The sequence below is a fragment of the Mirounga leonina genome, unplaced genomic scaffold, assembly GCF_011800145.1.
Source record: "Mirounga leonina isolate KUSES-001 unplaced genomic scaffold, KU_Mleo_1.0 Mir_150, whole genome shotgun sequence".
Taxonomy (NCBI): domain Eukaryota; kingdom Metazoa; phylum Chordata; class Mammalia; order Carnivora; family Phocidae; genus Mirounga; species Mirounga leonina.
This window is the reverse complement of record NW_023270374.1, coordinates 24,639,415-24,659,279: the sequence shown is the minus strand read 5'-3', so window position 1 is coordinate 24,659,279 and position 19,865 is coordinate 24,639,415. Positions and strand designations below refer to the sequence as shown.

Genomic DNA, 19,865 nt, shown 5'->3' with positions numbered 1-19,865 from the left:
CTGTGATAGTGAACCCTCAGGTAGAAATAAATGCTGATCTCAACCAGGATTGTCTGACCAAGAGACGAGCAGCAACACTACGGCCAGGAGAGGATGCTCAGCCCTCTAGTTGCCTCGAAAGGAACAAGGAAAGGAAGGGGGCAAGCAGGCTGGGGACTGCCGGGATGGGGCAGTGGGGGCAGTGAACGTGCAGGTCTAGAAGAGCCTCCGGGGACGTGGGATCTGATGGCACCCCCACACATAAAGAGCATGTGCCATCCATCAGCTCATGTCCAGGAGTCTGTCTTAGAGAGAGTGCCCATGTGGACAAAGAGGCACAGACGTAGGGCTTTCCCTGCAGCCCTGTTAGAAACAGAAGGACCTGGGCCACAGCCCAGAGGTCCATCAGGAGCACTGGCCCCACAGCCGGTGGCCCGGCCACACTGTGGCCAACTCTGCAGTGATGAAAAAGCCTGACGCAGAGCTGCTGCGCCGACGGGCTCCGCCAGGATCCCACTGGGCAGTGGACAAAGGGCGCGGGAGGGCAGCGTGCGCGCAGGGTGCCGGGACTGCCTGTGCGCGGCCAGGGAGGGGCAGGAAGGGGCCACAAGCCACTGGCCGGACACAATTTTAACTCTTTGCTGGATGCCCTTTTAGAACCTCTTTCACAATAGTTGTTTTATGGGAACAAAAAAAACAAAGAACAGCATGCATCTCAATGCCCAGCGCACGGAGTGGGCTTAGCCAACATTGACAAAGGCATTTTGAGCCCCTGGGTCTGCTGAGTGCTGGGATAGAGCTGGGAAGAGGACCATTGGGGGTTCCTCCCCTGGGCTGTGGCCTCGAGTGCCCAATTGACAGTGGTCTCCATGGACGTGGTTTGCTTTTCACACATAATATAAAAGTCTGGGACAGTGGGGGGAAAGGCATGTGAGGGGGTAGTGGGAGTCTGAAGGCCAAAGTCTTACAGAGGATTTATCAAGTGCTTACAGTGGGCCAGGCACAGTTCTAAGTGTGAACTCTTCCATTATCATCCCCATTTTGCAGATAGAGGAATGGAAGCCCAGGGAGGGACCCCATGAGCTGCCCACCCCACGCTCCTCTCACACCCCTTCCCACTGGGCCTGAGCCCTGGACCAGGAGCCTGAAGCCCGGCTTGTGAACCACTCTGGCCTCTGCTCTTTTGTCTCTAAGTCCTGTTCAGTCTTGGATGAGGGCAGCCAGCAGCCAGGGGCTGCGCAGCCAAGAAGCCTGGGAGCGATTAGGGCCTAGCCACATTTTTTGGACCAAGGCGCCTTCTGCATTTTAATCAAGTAGGGCATCAAGAGACCAGGTTGCTGCTCTCCAGTGGCTGAGGCAGGATGGAGGGAGAGAAAGAACATCTTCTCTGGAGAGGTGAGGGAAGAAGTGGGAGGATGGGACAGAAGCCAGGGCGGGGCAGGGAAGCACGAAGAATGTGGGGAAGGCTGGTCCCTTGGACTCCGATGAAGACCAGGGGTGGCAGCTGGCTTTGGGGCTCATCTCCGTGTCCTCCCTAGCTCCTTCCTGCCCCCTCCTGCTCTCTCTAGGCTCTCAAAAAATTCTACCTGAGTAGTCATTCAGGCCTCAGGGATGATTTCTGGTCCTGTCTTCTCCTCCTGCGGGAAACCATCTTTTTCAAGGGAGTAAAGCTTGGGTCCCTGCTGAAGGGGGCCGGGCCAGGAAAGCTGCAAGGGAGAGAGGGGGTGGGTCCCTCCACAAGAGGGACAGCAAGCCCTGTCCGCACCCCTGCTCCAGGCAGATGAGGTCGGTGAACTCTGTCCCTCACGATGGCCGAGGGGGAGAGGTTTAGGCAACAAGCAGGCCACACTGAAAGCCAGAAGGAGCCTCAGAACAGATCTGCTTTAATGCTAACAGGAACAATAACAAAAGCAGTAGAATGGTAAAATAATAGGAATAATAGGAATTCCTAGCAGTTATGAGCACCCTGGCCATTGTACCCTTACTCCTCACCATAGTCCCGGGGACTGGACCATCCTCATTGTGCAGATGTGGAAACTGCAGCACAAGGAGGTTAAGTAGCTTGCCCAAGGACAGAGAGCTGGGAGACAGTGGAACCTGACCAGCCCCCTCCTCAAACAGAGGGGAAGAGGGAGGCCCAGAGAAGGGCAGTGACCAGCCCCAGGTCACAGAGCAAATTAGATGCAGGGCAGGGGCTGTGAGGTCCCTTTCTCTCAGCACTGTCTGTCCCTTCCTTCTGTCCCACGTCAAGCTCTCCAGGAGGGCAGGAGTGTGCCCCCGTCATTCCAAGGGCCTGTGGATCCAAGCCTGGGCCTCATTTTCCCAAGGCATACAGCTTCCACTGTGCCAAGGAAAAGAGAAAGGCGAGACAAGTCAAGTGGAGCAGGGGAGGTAAATTTGGGCTGAGACCCCCGTCCTCTCTCCTCCTTTCGATCCTCCCTCCCTGCACCCTCAGAGCTGGCACCCGGATGAATCTCTGTAAGGAAGTTCTCTGCCCCTCCCACCACTGCCCACCCAATCTTGTCCTTTGTTCCATCCCCGTCTCCTCCGCAGCCTCCTCACGCCCCTCCCCCTCTACTCACTCCACTCCAGCCACCCTGCCCTCCTCTGTTCCCTGAGCACAAGCTCATTCCAGCCTCAGGGCTTTTGTACTCACACTTTGCACATGCTGTTCCCTCTGCCAGGAACACCTTTCCTCAAATCTTCATGTGGCTCCCTCCTTTCCCTCTCAGCTCCGTGGTTGGGGCAGGCGGGGGGTTCCTCTGACATCCAAGTTCACGACACCATGTCTTCCCCTGGCCCACCCGCGGCTTCCTGACTTGCTGTCTTCATGTTACTGGTCCTCATCTGAACTCCTCTTATTTATTTGCCTATGTGTTTATTGCCTGTTTTCCCCACAAGAATATCAGCATCACGAGGTCGGGGATTTCCATCTGTTTTGTCTGCTGCTGTGTCCTCAGCCCCACGACTAATGCCCGGCACATAGTGGAATGAAGGCCCAGCCCAGAAAAGGGTAAAGGAGGCTAATGTCAGGGAAATGCTGCTCCTCCAAAGATTCCACCCTTTGGAAAGCAACCTCAGACACCTTATGGCGCTCTTCTGTACAATGGAGCTGATACCAGCAGGGCCTTCCTTGCTGGGTCATCGGGAGGATTCCGTGAGAGAGACCAGGCTCTGCAGCAATCAGCCCAGTGCCTCGCAAGTGGTAAGTGCTCTCGAAGTGGCAGCAACTCCCATTATTTTATTGTTGTTCTTTGACTCTTACCCGGAGTCACTCAAGGCTTGATGTCACGGCTGCGATCTGGCGGCCCAGGGACGAGGGCTCAAGGAGACGGGCCATCCATCACCCATCCTGTGAGCCTTTACAGGCCACCCTCGGGCAGCAGATAAGTTAGGGCAACGTTAGTAAGCCCAAAAGGCGAATGCACCAAACACCATAGAGGTTTATTTCTCATGCACCGAAAGTCCAACACGGGGGCACCCAGCGAGTTAGCAGCTTTCCCGAGCAATGATCCCAAGACCCAAGCTCCTTCCATCCCATAGCCCCGCTATCTTGTACTGTGGCTCGGAGGTCTCCAGGCCTATGTGCATCAAGCCCAGGGAAGGGGCAGGTGTGGCCTGCAATGGAACTCAGTCACGTGACCACTCGTACGTGCAAGGGAGGCTGCGGAATGTGGTCTCGCCATGTGCTTGGGTTTACTCACCACTGGGTGTTTCGCGCTTCAGGTGGCAGCAGATTTTCTACCTGGGATCCTGGGATCATCCGGGAAGGGTTTGCAGGGAAAGCGCCCTTGGCATCGCTTCTGGCCACAGGGCCACGGTGGGTCAGACACTTGGTCCACTCTTCTGTCCTTCCCCATGGAGGGTCCTTCTGCCCCCCAAAGCCCCTGTGTTAGAGATGCAGGTGCAGAGAAGTAAGATAATAGTCTGAAGCTACCCACCTGCTGACGTGACAGAGGTGGGTTTGAACTCGAACCTGTCTGGAGCCAAAGTCCTGCAGGAGGAGAGAGGACTGAGAAGGGGAGAGGTGTGCCTTCCTCTTCTTTCAGGGTAGCAAGGATGGAGGTGTGATAGGATGTATTCAGGCAAGGTCGTGGCCTGGTCCTGGGCACAGAAAGGGCACTGTGCCCATTGCTTTTAATGCAGTCTTTGTGGCTTGTCCTTTATCCCCAGGAAGATCCCCTAGCTGGAGTGGTCCCCCATCCTCCCCTCCACCTCCCCAGTGAAAAGCCTGGAAGATGAACAAGTCCCGTGTTGCAGGAAATGGTAGAAGAAATCTTGGGCCAAGAGCAAAGTGTCTGTTGTCTCCACGGATCCTGGGGTGGAGGGAGTTTAGCCACCATGTCCTCCTCTGCTGGCAGACCCCCACTTTTCCCTGCGGAGCCATCCCTGCCCACGCCCAGCCTATGCGGCGAGGGTGCTGGCCGGAGTGGTCGTCGGCATATCCCATCCCTGCTGGCCACCATGGTTGGCTCAGCAGCAGGAACAGGACGCCATCGAAGCCAATGGGGCACCTCCCCAAGGATTTTATGGGGACTTGACAGAGACATGTAGCAGCAGGAATGCTTTTAGCTACAAGTAACAGGGAATTTGATGCCTTGGCTTAAACAATAGAGGTTTATTTTTCTCTCTTAGGAAGAAGTCCGAAGGTGGAAGTCCAGCAGCTTAGCCATGTCAAGGATAATGTGATTTTCCACCCCACCCCCCATGGTTGTAGGATGCGCCATGCTCCAACATCACGCTTGTGTTCAAGACAAGACTAATCGCTTCTCGGCCTTTTGGCTAAGATCAAGTGTAGTATCTGTTCTTATCAGTTTAATATCTGATACGTCCTCTATCCGAGGACAATATATTAAATGGATTTTTGGAGTTAGGAGATGGAATAGGAGCTTGCTCCGTCCACTCCACGCATCGACCTGGTATTGCAGTACTTCCAGGAACGGTGCACCACCCCTTCGGGGGAATAAATGGTATTTCAAAAAAAAAAAAAAAAAGACAAGACTAAGTGGGGAGGGGCAGCTCCGGCCACAGCTGCCCCTGTTACAGGAGCAACAAAACTCTCTTCCTGCCGGCTAACTCTAGCTTGTCTCATCAGCTAGCACTGTATCATGTGCCCCCCACTTCAGCTGTAGAAGAGGCTGGAAAGTTCAGTATTTGGCTATTCAGCCTCCATTGTGGGAGGTGGTTGGTGGGAATGGACTCTGGATTAGCCAACTCCAAGGTCTGCAATGAGACATTCTTTTTCCCTCAAGACTTGGTTCTTTGGGGCTGTGGGGAGGGGTGGGGAGGGCAGGCATTGAAGGCAGCCATCTTGCCACCATGACTTGAGAGGTCATCTGGGAATGGAGCCAGGTCTAGTGATGTTGTTTGCAATACTAGATCCAGCCGTACCTGAAGGCTGCTATTCCTTGATATAGCTATTACATGAATAAATAATAATTATAACTTATTACATTTATATTTTAAATTTTTACATAAATGTAAAATGTTAAATATAAATATATATTTTATAAAATACTTTATGAAGTGGTTTATATACAAAATGTCTATATTTTATATAAAACGATATATATAGTTTTTTGTTTGAGCCCCCTTAGGCTGGACTTAACTTCTTTCTCTTGAGCAAGAGGGGCCTTGCTGGTAGAGGAAATAGGAAGGGCAGAGTATTTAGTATCAGGCCACCCAGTTTCCATCCTGGTGCTGCCATGAATTTGACTTTTGGCCAAGTAATTTCACGTTATGATTAATCTGCAAAATGGGCTGTTGTGAAGACTGAGCCAGGCGTGACATGCGAAAGGTCCTGTCACGGAGCAGGCTCTCAGCACACAGTAACTGCCTCCCTCCTTCCTTCCACTCACCCATATGAAGCTTGCAGAAGCTGGAGATGGATTCCCCGGCTACGTTTTGCTATGGCATTTGTCAAAATCCCTCTTTCCCCTAGACAAAGTGCTCTTTGGGGCCAAGGACTACTTCTGATTTATTTCCATATCCACAGCCCATAGACCATAGGTGCTCAGGAAACATTCGAGTTAAGAGCATACAGTATTTCATTCATCCATTTAACAGAATTTATTGAGCACCTACTGTATGCCAGGTGTGTGGTAGGTCATGGAGATACAGAAGTGAATGGCATAGAGACGGTCTTTCTCTTCAGGGGCTCATGATCTCCTGGGAGAGACAGAGAGCAAATAGACAAATACATTTAAAGCACAACGTCAGATAGTAAAAGTGCCATGAAGAAACCACAGTGGGGAAGGGATAGAGTTTGTTTTATAGGGTGCCCACAGAAGACCTCTCTGAGGACAGATATTTGAGCCTAGCTAGAATGCTAAGTTGTCCACGGGGGGAACTGTGATCCAGACGGAGGGAACAGCAAATACAGAGAACCCCCCCTAGGTTGGCCTTATGTGACCTATGCATGGGGAATGCCTAAGTAAATGAATGAACCTAATACAGCAACTCCTAGGCCAGGAACATTCCTCTCACACCAATATGAAATGAAAAAAATACCCCACTGAGGAAAATAGGCCAATTTGAGATTTTCTGTCCATAGAACTTCATCTTGCTGCCAACCCCTCTGAGAATGTTTCTGCCAAGGAGATGATATCTGGGGGGAATAATGTGTCTGCCCTCCAGAATTTCCAGGCCTGGCCTTGCTTCTACCTGCCCCATCAGCCCCACTGTGCGCCAGGCCTTGGGCTTTGGCTTCCCATCCACTTACTCATTCATCCCCCCCATAGCCCCTATGAGGTAGGGACAATTATCTCATCTTCCAAATGCAGATGTTGAGTTCAAGAGGGTGAAGTGGCTGGCCCTGGATCTGCGAAGGAGGAATGAGTCCAGAGCCCAGTGAGCCTAGCGCCCTCCCGCGGCCAGGGTGTGCAGGAGCGCAACCCTCGGGGGCTCAGAGTCTGCTCGGTGCGTCTTCAATGCCCCAACTGTGGTACCTGGAACCCATGCCTTAGTTTTGCTGAAACTCAGTTGTCCTAACGTGGCACCACGACACCCTGTTGCTTTTGTGATCTCCCCGACCTTGGCCAGGGGAAGTCCTTGCTGAACGGTCCTCGTAGCCACAACGGTAAGAAAAACCACAATCTATGTCCCGGATTAAGCCCTTGCTCTCATGCTAGGGATGGTGTATGTTGATCTGGTGTCATCCCCAGCAACTACGTGAAGTAGGTAGATGCCATATTAAACCCATTTTCCAGGTGAGGACACTGAGACTCAGAGTGGCTAGATCCATCTAACTCCAGAATCTGTTTTCTTAACCTCTCTAGCTCCCTGCTGGTGCTGTTATTCTTGGTAATGCTGACATTACTTCTCCTTATCAGCAGCAACGTCACTCCCAGCGATTATCGGCAGTGTGTCCAATGCTGGAAGAGGAACAGCACGGATGGGGGGCGGGTGCTGCAGAGTGGGGGTCAGGAATGGCCTCCTGGAGGAGGATGGGGGCTTGAAGGATGGGAAATGCCCCTGCTCACATACCTCCAGGTCAGCTACAGCCCCTGGCCCCTCGGCCCGTCCACACTGCCGCCCCCAGCCCCCCGCCCCCTTCACAGGGGCAGCAGCTCCATGGGGACAATGGACTTGTGGAAAGAAGGTTTCCAGCCAAGGACAGGGGCCAAGTTCACCTGAGCTGGAGGTAGGAAGCTCTGTGTCAGGAAATACGACATGCCTTTGGGCTTGAGGAGGGCCTCAAACAAAAGGGATTTGAATGGGCTGTTCCAAGGCCCGGACAGGTTTGGGGGGGGGAAGTGTCATGTTACAGTGAGGAGTGATGGGGGAGATCAGGGTCTAGGACAGAGAGGTAGGGTGGGGGTCCCCTATGGCCAAGATGACCAAACACTTGGAGCTTCCAGTCCAGGCATCTCATCTCCTCCTCCAGGGCTAGGGCCATGGGGGGGATGGCAATTCAATTCGTTCAATTCATGCAGGCGAGGAGACCAAGTGCTCCTTCTTCACGGCTCTTCCCTACTCCGGGCCTGGGCTACGCCCTCTGCTGGAAGCTGCCTCCTGACCTTGTGCCTGAGTAACTCGACACCACCACACATACATACGTTTTTGACGAAGTTCCATGGATCAGTCTTGTCTTTTATGATTTCTGTTTTTGTGTCCTATCTAAGAAATCTTGGCTGAAGTGGTTTTTTAAGTTAACAGTGCATCATAAATCTCTTTCTCCTACAACTTCATTTTTAATAGCTCCTTGGTGTTCTAGCCCATGAACTTGCTACAGTTTCCCCTTCCCCTTCTGGAAGAGGCATCCAGGCAGAGGGCCACCAAATCTTCAAGGCTGGACCTGTGGGGCCTCCTTTCGGTCTCTGTCCAAGGGCCACCTCCTCAGTGAAGCCAAACACACACCCACTTAGTCATCCTGCTCAGTGTTTACCCCTCTAGTCTGCCAGCTACGTGACTGCCAGGGCTGTGTGGTTCAGTGGGCTTCCCCAGCGCCGAGAGGGAAGTGCCGGGCATGTGGCAGGCGCGCAGTAAGGACCATAAATCGGTAAACCATAAGTAACAAAGATGAACGAGTGGATTCTGTATGCTGAGCACTGAGCACGCGCCTGGGGCACGGGAAGTGTCACTAAACAGACACAGGGGTGCCTGGACTGAAAGAGGCTGCCATCACTGATGGTTGTATCAGCCAGGTATGTCAGGGTATTCGTTTCCTGGGGCCGCCATAACCGAGTCCAGCCGACTAGGTGGCTGAAAACCACAGACATGGGTTCTCTCACAGCTCCGGAGGTGAGGTCATGTTCCCTCTGAGACTCTGGGTAGAATGCTCCCTTGCCTCTTGCTGGCTTCTGGTGATCTCCCCCAATCCTTGCAGTTCCTTGGCTTGTGGCTGCATCTCTCCAGTCCCTGCCTCTGTCCTCACATGGCATTCTGCCCTCATATCTTCACACCATCTTCTTATATGGACAACAGGCCTATTGGATTAAGGGCAAACCTACTCCAGTATGACCTCATCTTTTTTTTTTTTTTTTTTAAGATTTTGCTTATTTATTTGACAGAGAGAGACACAGCGAGAGAGGGAACACAAGCAGGGAGAGTGGGAGAGGGAGAAGCAGGCTTCCCGCTGGGCAGGGAGCCCCATGCGGGGCTTGATCCCAGGACCCTGGGATCATGACCTGAGCCGAAGGCAGACGCTTAACCGACTGAGCCACTCAGGCGCCCCCAGTATGACATCATCTTAACTAATTACCCATTTCCCCAAATAAGGCCACATTATGGGGGTTAGGATTTCAACATATATTTGGGGGGGAGCAGAGTTCAAGCCAAAACAGGCTAGGCTGCCATGACAAACAACACAACACAAGAAAGAATGTTTTTCTTTCTCATGCTTCTAGTCCAATGGAGATCATTAGGTGAGCTGATTGAAACCTCACAAGATTTCGACCATTTTAATGCGGCTGCTATCTTAACATGAGGCTCCTGGTTCTCTGCAGTCAGGCAAGGAAGCACAGAGCATCACGTTTCTTAAAAGTTACCATTCACTGGTTAAAATTAACAAGTCAGGAAACGACAGATGTTGGCGGGGATGTAGAGAAAGGGGAACCCTCCTACACTGTTGGTGGGAATGCAAGCTGGTGCAGCCACTCCGGAAAACAGTATGGAGGTTCCTCAAAAAGTTGAAAATAGAGCTACCCTACGATCCAGCAATTGCACTACTGGGCATTTACCCCAAAGATACAAATGTAGGGACCCGAAGGAGTACGTGCACCCCGATGTTTATAGCAGCAATGTCCACAATAACCAAACTGTGGAAAGAGCCAAGATGCCCTTCAACAGATGAATGGATGAAGAAGATGTGGTATATATATACAATGGAATATTATGCAGCCATCAAAAGGAATGAGATCTCGCCATTTGCAATGACATGGATGGAACTGTTATGCTGAGCGAAATAAGTCAATCAGAGAAAGACATGTATCATATGACCTCACTGATATGAGGAATTCTTAATCTCAGGAAACAAACTGAGGGTTGCTGGAGTGGGGGGGGGCTGGGAGGGATGAGGTGGCTGGGTGATAGACATTGGGGAGGGTATGTGCTATGGTGAGTGCTGTGAATTGTGCAAGACTGTTGAATCACAGATTGTACCTCTGAAACAAATAATACAATATACGTTAAAAAGAAGAAGAAGAAGAAGAAGAAGAAGAAGAAGAAGAAGAAGCAGAAGAAGATAGCAGCAGAGGAAGAATGAAGGGGGCGAAATCGGAGGGGTAGACGAACCATGAGAGATGATGGACTCTGAAAAACAAACTGAGGGTTCTAGAGGGGAGGCTGGTGGGGGGATGGGTTAGCCTGATGATGGGTATGAAAGAGGGCACGTTCTGCATGGAGTACTGGGTACTATACACAAACAATGAATCATGGAACACTACATCAAAAACTAATGACGTAATGTATGGTGATTAACATAACACAATAAAAAAATATGTTACTTAAAAAAAAAAGTTACCATTCACATTCAGTGGTCAAAACAAGTCACGTGGCCATGCCTGACTTCAAGAGAGTGTCTCAAAGGATAGGACACCTGGAAATCCAGCACTAGAGATGTTCCTACAAATGCCATTAAATACTGCAGTCTACACGATTACATTTACGTTTAAATATTGGTACCGTCCAGAAAACCTGGAAGAATGAGTCCGTTTGAGATAAGGAAGAGCAGGAGGGAAAACCAAGGGGAAATAAGGTGGGTCACAAGTCACGTCTCAGCCTACCAGGATGTGAAAGAGGATCCCCTGGATATTGAGTCCTGTCCTGTGATACTGACAAATGCCATCTCATTCCATCTTCGCGATGACTTTTGAGGGATAAATAGCCCAATGTTCACAGCAATTAGCTGAGTGAAGGAAAGAGCTGATGGAGCTATTATCACCATAAGGTTTGTCTAACAAACCGTTCTCGAACTTCAGTGGCTTCCAACAGCAAACATGTCAAACATGTATCATTCCCCATGTTTCTGCGGGTCAACTGGACGATTCTTCTCGTCTGGGCCGGGTGGTCTAGGATGGCCTCACCACCGACCTGGGGTTGGTCCAACGTCAGCTGGGGGGACAGGATGACACGACCACAGGTGTCTCAAGCAGGCTAGCAAGGCTTAGTCCCACCCTGGTCCCAGTGTCCCGGGTGAGCAAGAGAGCAAGCCCCAGCGCACAGCCCCTTTCGAGCTTCCGGAGCCTCACATTCGAAACTGTTTCATTGGCCAGAGCAAGTCACATGGGCAAACCCAGATTCGCGGGATGGAGAAACAGACTCCGCCTCTTGGTGGGAGGAGCTGGGAAGTCACATTGCAATGGAGCATGCTCACAGGGATGGGAGGAATCTGTGGTCAGTCTTGCAGTCTACCGTGAAAACAAAGTGTCCAGCAACGGGGAATCAGTTAAGAAGATTCTGGCAGCGCCCCAGCAGAGGCTTTTGCCACCATTAAGCATGCGCTTATAGAAGAAATGTCTGCTGAGGACAGTAGTTCATGATATATTGTTAAATAGGAAAATACTTAAATACGTGTACTATTTCACAGCTATCGGATTCCACAGAGTAAAGCCTGTGATACCAACGGATAGCAAGAATGTGGAGCAAAGAAGCCCTCATGCCCCACGGGCGGAAGGTAACCAGGCGCAGCAACCGCTGGGAAGCACAATTTGGCAATCTATTCGTGGGCACAAGGGCTCGTGGGTAAGATAGCCACAGGAGCCTCATTTGAAGTGAGAGAAGAACTGAATCAACCCAAATGTCCATCTACTAAGGGCTGGATAAATAGAGTCATATAATCATAGGTTGGAATGCTGCACAACAATGACAAGAAAGTGACCTAGACACCGGATCTATATGGGTCGTTTGGGTAGAGCTGGAAAATGCGCTCCACGGTTCTGTGTGCACGCAGAACAGTGTTTACACCTTAATAACATGTATTTGAATTTTGAAGGCACAAAAACAGCATACATTATTTATGGATACATGTATATGGACCTATGGGTGGGAAGGGAGAGTAAATGAGACTGGGAAGCAGGATGGGAGAGATGCCACCTTAATGTGCAATAATATTTTATTTCTTTAAAAACTCCCGAACAAATATGCAAAATGCTGGCACGTGCCCATTTAGAGTGATGGGTATTTAGGGTCATATCATATGATCTTGTGCACATTTCTGATTTCTTTTTTCAAAAGGTAAATCCAAAAATAAGTAAAATACAATAAAAAACAATTTAGAGAATATTTCAGTGTGTGTGTGTGTGTGTGTGTGTGCATGTGTTAGAAAACCCACCGCCAAAATACATGCATTTATACACAGAGGGAAATGATTGGGGAGGATACGCCAAAATGTGAGCAATGGTCTTTGCCTCCGGCTGGTGACAATCCAAACTCTGTTTATTTTTCCCTCATGCTAACATGCATTTTCTGACTTTTCTATGAAGGACATGCTGTGCTTGTCTAAGAAAAACAAACAAAATATATAGGGCCATGTTGGTTCTCTGGGTCACAGGCTCTTCTGGACCTCCGTGGGGTCCCAGGTTCAAAAATAGATCTGCCCTCTGACCTAGCAGGCTCATTCTTCACATCCTGGAGTAAGTGCCAGACCCGGGCTCAGAGGCCGGCTCAGAGGTGGCCGAGCTCCCCGGGCCTGAGAAAGGATGGGCAGGCTAGTGGCCCAGGCTGAGCAGCCCAGCCAAGAGGGTGCATGTCCTCCCCCCTGGACCCCTTAGCCTCTGGGGCAGCAGAGCCAGGACACTGCCCCTGTTCAGAGGGGAAACTGAGGCCAGGGTGGTTGCTCCAGGGAGAGACAAGTGTAGCTAACTGCAGAGGCAGCTGTAAGGGAGCCCATCTTGCTAGGACTGCGTGATGCGGATACAGCCAGTGACTTTGGACAAATCCCGGAGCACTTCTGGGTCAATTTCTCTGGCAGCCCCGATGGAAATAATCCACTTCCTCCTGCACCTTTCACTATCAGAGGTCTAAAGGACATTTTCATGCCAAGAGAAGCTGGATCTGTCCAATGATAGCAAGGGTCATAACACTACCGACTCTTGAGCACCTACGTGCTAAATTCTTTAAATGACATTTTCCCATCCTACCATCTTGTGGTCTACTGTGTTTTCAAACAATGGCCCCAGCGATCTCTCCTACCCCACATGCTCTTCTGAAACCTTACCACTCCCCACCTAGAGGCAGCCTCTTCCCACTCCCCTTGAACTTGGGTGGGGCTTTGTTACTGCCTCTCGGAATAGCATGCAGAAGACTGACCCTGAGTGATTTGTGAGGCTCGGCCATAAAAGGTCATTTGCCTTCTGCCTGATTCCCAGAGATGCTGGCCCTGGGAACCCAGCCCCCAGGCCGTGAGGATGCCCCCTTGTAGCTATTCTCGCTGACGGCCCCCTCTGAGTCACAGATATGAATGGATGAGCTTTCAGATGATTCCAGGCCTTCAAGCTTTGGGGACGGGTCCTGCTGCTCTACGTGCAACCCTCGGTTATCACCCTGGGTGCTGAAATGCAGGGAGCTGAAAAGAAAGGGGGCTGGGAGAAGTGCTAGGTGGTAAAGATAAAGCCCAGAGTGGGAGACTCAGGCTTGTGGCTTCATCTTCTTTGGATCCAAATACTCAAGGAGCCCCAAACTGGCACGTGATTCTCTGGGAATTATCTTGTTTCCCCTGCCTCTGTTCCCAGGAGCAGGAAGATCAGTGCTTCCAAGAAAATAGATTCCAGTGTGCGACTTTTGGCAAGTTGCCTCCCCCTCTGGGTGTGTTTTCTCACAAGCTAAACGGGAGGTATGGACCCGTGGCATCCCTGGTGATGCCAAGGCTCCACTCGCTCGGGGTGGCAGTGGCAGTGGGGGGAGCCAGTTCATTTGGTGAGTGGGCAGGATGGGGAGGTGCTTTGCACCCTCAATACCCATCTCCCTCTGGTCACTCTACCCAGGTTTCCTTGAGAACCACCCTATCCTTCCCTCAATCCCTCTCGGTCCCATGAGGTTGACCCTACTCCAGGGCTCCAGGGCTGGGCACATGGCCCAGCCTGACCAGTCAGAGTACCCATCCCTCTGGCTACAGTATTTGGTTCAGGAATGTCCGTGTGACCCAAGCCAGAACTTTCCCAAGAACCATCAGGAAAGGGGCACTCTGTTTCAGGAGGGGTTGCTAAGTTGATAGATTGGAATTATTGCCACCAGTGGTGGGGGTAATGGTGGTGGGAACTATCAAAGATTTAAGCCAACAGGAAAACAGGGGCCCAGAGCTGAGGGAAAAGAAGATTCCAGATATCATTTAAGCATCTGGATCCAGCTATGCCTGAAGCTAGAAACCCCTACACTTTTCAGTTACATCGACCAACAAGTTCTCTTTTTGCCTAAGCCATTTGAGCAAAATCCAAATTCTCCAGGTGGATATAAGTATTTTCTCCATGTTCTGGCTCCATGGCCACAACAGGCTAGCAGAGGGAAAATAAACTGGGGGGGGGGGGGTGTTTTACATGTTTGGAGGCAAGACCCAAATAGAAAGACCCTAGACTTCCTACTGCCCCTGCGCTAGAAAGGGTGACTTCCTCAATCTCTACTTTGGGACTACAGCTCCAGCCCCAACCTGATAGTGGTGACTACTCATTCAACAAACACTGGTGAGAACCCACTAATGAGCCTGACCCAACGACAGGCCACAGACACAGAAATGGAAAGGTGGTCAATGCCCTGGAAGGGTTTTCAGATTAGACAAAGTCTGCAAACAAGACTTTATAATGCAGGGTGATGCTTTGGTGGGGGACACACAGGCAAGGAGCATTGGGATCCCAGAGGTAGAAGGCCTATTCCCACTAAAGTAGGGAGGCAATGTGGGAAGGCTTCTCAGAGGAGGTGATGCCCGAGGTAAGACCCAAAAGACAGGTAGAAGGAAGCCAGGGAATACAGGTGGAAAGGATTTGTCCAAGCAGAGGTAACTGCAAGAGCAAAGGCCCAGAGGCTGGAGAGAGCAGAGAGGGTGCTGGAAAGGAAAACCAACTCCTCATCACGAGGTGCAAAGTCTTAAGGAAAGAGCGATGAGGCTGGAGGCCAAATCCTACAGGGATTTGTAAACCACTAAAAAGTCTGGCGTTTGAAACTGAAGAGTTTAAGCAAAGAGGTCAGGGTCTGGATTTGTGTCTTGGAAAAATCGCTCTGGCTGCAGCAGCAAAGATGATTTAACAAGAGTTCAGTTCTGAGGCTCTTGTTCTCCCCTCGGCAAGAGATGAATCAGCCTGGCCTAGGAGAGTGACAGCAGGGTGGTGGTGGGGGGGGGGGGGGGAATGATGACAGTATTGGGCTGTCATTTATTGAGCACTTAGGATGTGCCAGGCTCTGTGTTAAGCCTTTTATAGCAATCAGCTTTTACATCCTTTGAACAACCCTATCAGGTTATCACTAACATCAGCCCCATTCGACAGAAGTGGAAACTGAGCTCCAGGCAGATGAAGCATACATCTGGAGGATAGAGAGCCAGAACACCCGCCACCCCCTGCAACCAGACAGGCTGGCTCTGGCATGTCCAGAATAGCGAAGAGGGGGTAGGGGGAGAAAGAGTTACAGGAACTCCCTGGAAGAACAGGTCTGATTGGGGGGGCGGGGCTGGGGGAGGCTCCTGACTCCCAGGCAGGAGCAGCTACCTAATTGGAGGGGCCCAGTGCAAAATGAAAGTGCCGGCCCCTTTGTTCAGAATTGACTAAGAATCTCCAGACAGTGACAGAGCCCTACACCTGTGTGCAGCCCTTTGAAGCGCGGCGAATGTGTGAATGCAGGGGTCCCAACCCCGCTCCCGGGTTTCTGTCCCAGGTGCCTGGAGAAGGTTGGGCAGTAAGCAGAGACGGAAGAATCCAGAAGTTTGCTTAGGGCAGTGAGGGAATAGAAAATGGGGAGTTCTGTTTGAGACCTTGAAGTTCAGGTCCAGGAGGATGGCTCTGGGTCTGGCGCTCAGATGTGAGGTCGGGGCCACAAGTCCCCGCGCAGAGCACCAGGTACAAAGTTCAGTGTTGCCTTTGGCACCAACACACGCACTCCCTGAGCTTGCCAACTGACCCCAGATGACATCTCTCAGGTTCCTTTTCTGGGGCCTGCCGCCAGACCCTCCTACCTGCTACCAGCTGCCGCTCATGGGAATGGCTGGTTCCCATTTCCCTGAGGGCTGGGAGGTTACTTTGCAAACCCTCTGCCTCCGGACTAGATTTTGCCCCAACTACCTTGGACACTGGCCTTGAGGACCTGTGTTTAAAGATCCTCAGCAGCCATGGGGCGCCTGGGTGGCTCAGTCGGTTAAGCGACTGCCTTCGGCTCAGGTCATGATCCTGGAGTCCCGGGATCGAGTCCCACATTGGACTCCCTGCTCGGCGGGGAGCCTGCTTCTCCCTCTGACCCTCCCCCCTCTCATGTGCTCTCTCTCTCTCTCATTCTGTCTCAAATAAATAAATAAAATCTTTAAAAAAATAAAATAAAGATCCTCAGCAGCCTGACAATTGGTAAACTTCCCCTAGAGCTCACCTCTCCTGGAGGCGTGGGTAGAATCTGTTTGACGCTCTCTTACTGAGGATGAGGGATCTGCAGCCCAAGGCCATCAGCCATCTGCCCAAGGCCATTACCATGTCTGTGTCAACTGGGCTTGCTCTGTTGGTGTCGCCCCACAGAGGCTCCGTGGTGACCCCGCCTCCTGCTTCACAGCAGCCCGACTGGCAGAGCCTGGCTCAAGCACTGCATTCACTCACTCCTTCACTCACTCATTCATTCACTCACTCATTCACTCGTTCGCTCATTCACTCATTCACTCACTCATTCACTCATTCGCTATTCACTCGTTCACTCACTCATTCATTCACTCACTCATTCATTCACTCACTCATTCACTCATTCGCTCATTCACTCGTTCACTCATTTATTCATTCACTCATTCATTCATTTGGCAGATATTGAGAACATGCTACATATCAAAGGCTGAGGCCAAATAAAAAAGGTGAGTAATTACATAAGTAATTCACCTCTTAGCACCTTGAGGAGGGTTATGATAAAGAGTGAGACTGTGAGAGGAGTTTCTGATTTACCACGTGAACAGGGCTCAGGGCCCGGGCTGAGCATGCGTCAATTTCCCTACCTGTACCAATTCCCAGAGATGGCTATGTCAATGTGCCTCCTGTCCTGTGTGCTCTTCTTGGGACAATGACCTCCATCGAAAGGTGGGCTCTACATTCCCTGCCTTGAACTGGGCAGACCCTGACCAATAGACGGTGGCAAAGTCCCAAGCCTAGGTCATGAAGTACTATGTAACTTCCACCTGGCTCTCCGGGGACAAGTGCCTTTGTAGCCCCGAGTGGCCATGTAAAAGCCTGAAGCCACCATGCTGGGAGACACCCCTGAGGAGACCACGAGGGAGCTGGGGCGGGAGGTGGAAACCCGAGGTGCCAACAGGTGATGAAAGAAGCCTTCGGGATGACCCTCACTCAGCCACCATCCAACTGCAACCTCAGTGATGGCCCGGCTGAGCTGCTCCCGAATTCCTGACCCACAGAAACCCTAAGAGATAAGAAATGGTTATTTTTGTCTTAAGCCACTAAGTGTTGGGGTAATTGGTTGACAGCCACGGTAACGGGAACACTGTTGAAAGGTGGGGGTGGGCGGACAGCAGTGCTCTGCACAGAACAAGCAGCATGTGCAAAGGCCCTGAGATGAGAAAGAGGTGCTGAAATAAAGGTGCAGAGGCTGCCAGGGTCATCTCCCAAGCTTTCCAGAACTCTTCTTTTGGTCCTACCCACATTTCTCCAGTGAACAGGTATTCCTGTTTCCTCTTCTGTACAGAGAGCCATTCACGTAATAATGGGACCTTGGGAAGAAAATTACATTCATTTTTTCGGTCAGTAAGATTAAATGCGTGGCCTGGGTATGTATGTGGTGGGGGGTAGCTCCACTGCTCCCTGAGGTGGTGTAGATGCTCCCTGCAGTGCACAGAGGAGGGGATTGATCTGGGGCAGGGGGGAGCTCATGGAGGCTGGGCTCCTGCACTGCCCTGAGGGATAAGCGGGAGGAAGTGAGATGGGCTCCAGACCCACCTGGTAGCAGAGACTGCCCTCCTGCCCCAGCTCCAGGTCAAGCATCTCCAGGCTGTGTGACTTTGGGCAAATCACCCTCCTGCTCTGGGTTTAGGTTTCTCCTCTGTAAAATGGGAACAATGATGACACTGACCTTTTTGGGCTTATACCTTGTGGCTCAACCAATACAATCCTCATGACAGTCGCCCCTTACTCTGGGCTCATCTGTGTCAGGCACCGGGATAGACTCCTGACCTGCACTCACACACTTCTTCTTCACAAGGGCAGGGGTAGTATGACCCCATTTACAGTCGAGACAATTGAGGCAGAGGTGGGCAGAGTCCTGAGCACACAGGAAGTTCAGTGAATGCTGGTGGCTGATAACCAGCGGCCTTTCCTTTTCCTGCCAAAACCCCACACACCTGGTTTAAAGTTCTCAATCGCCCGGATGAGCCCCTGGTTCCTGCTGCCCCCAAGCAGGCTACCCTATTCAAAACTCCATAGGATTTAGAAAAACAAAGGAAAAAAAACAATACCAAACAGCTGGACGGGCCCCCACTCTAGGAAAAGCAACAGAAGAAGACGGGAGACAGCACACCCGGGAAAGGCGCCAGCACTCCTGGGTACCTGCCGCCCAGCGACCGTTTCCCCCCAGAACAAGTCCTGCCCTTGCGGGGTTTACATTCCTGGGGGCTCGGGGAGCAAGATACATAGTAACTGTGAGGCTGATCACAGCAGTACAAAGTATCTATTTGGTGCTCACCCTCTAGTTCCTGCTCTAACTCACTTAATTTTCACACTCTGTGAAGTGGGTGGTATTATTTTCCTCCGTTTGCCAAGAGGAAACAGTGGCACAGAGAGGTTAAGTGACCTGCCCAAAGTCACACAGCTGGTATAGCCAGGATTTAAAGCAGTAAACAGGTAAATTAATAAATCAAATATTCCTCAGTTTCCAAGGGGAGGACTCACGTACATTCATCATGTAAGAGACGGGAGTTACCCAGCTTACAAATCAGGGTATGGAGGCACAGAGAAACTCAGCCGCCCACCCGAGGGCCTCAGGCTGGGGAGCAGGGTTTAGAGGCAGCCCCTTCTGACTCCCGGGCTAGCAGAGACCTCTTTACCCCAAGCTATTCTTCCTGCAATCCTTTTCCCCACTCTGGCCAAAGGCAGTCCTAGAACAATCTGCCCCAGGACAAGACAGCCTCTCAGTGTCACAACTGCTGAGCCAGGGCCACCCCAGGGCACAACAACCCCCCAGGCCCCAAGGGAGAAGGGAGGACCGGAGCCAGCTCCCGGCTAGAGCGCCCACTTCCCTGGCCTCAAAAGGATTTTCTCTGTCTCTAGAAACAGTTTGGACTCGCTGCCTCCTCCCCAGCCTCACCCCTCTGCCCCCCTCTTTGCTCTCTCTGGGGGTCACTTCGCTTGTGTTCCAAGCACTAACATGGAATCAGAGGGGGATGGTAGAGGGGGAGAGGGAAGGGGAGCTGAAACTTGAGATCCCAGCCTTGGTGGGGGGAGGTTGGAGAGAGACAGAGAAAGAGAGAGAGACAGAGACAGGAAGAGAGGGTTCAGTTGCGTTTGGTTTTCTGAAGCAGGCAGCTTTGGGGGTTTGGTGCATGTGTGTGTGTGTGCATGCGTGTGTGTGTGCGTGTGCGTGTGCGTGTGTGTGTGTGTGTGTGTTGTTTTCTTTCTCACAGGGAGGCCAGGCCTCCACTGGATAATAAAAGAACTCAGAGTCCAGGCCAAGCGAGGCAAGCAGGGCCGGTGCGGGGACAGGGCAGCCGTGGGCAAGAACGAAGAGGAAGGAAGGGAGAGGGGGAAGATTCGAGGTGAGGGGGTGTCTGCGGG

General features: G+C 51.5%; 1 non-coding gene across 1 annotated transcript; it reads left to right on the top strand.

Moving 5' to 3' along the window:
- Positions 1 to 4,741: 4,741 nt before the first annotated feature.
- Positions 4,742 to 4,932, top strand: LOC118011643. Its single transcript, XR_004679518.1, has one exon. It is a non-coding gene; the product is annotated as a U2 spliceosomal RNA (small nuclear RNA).
- The last annotated feature ends 14,933 nt before the right edge of the window (positions 4,933 to 19,865 follow it).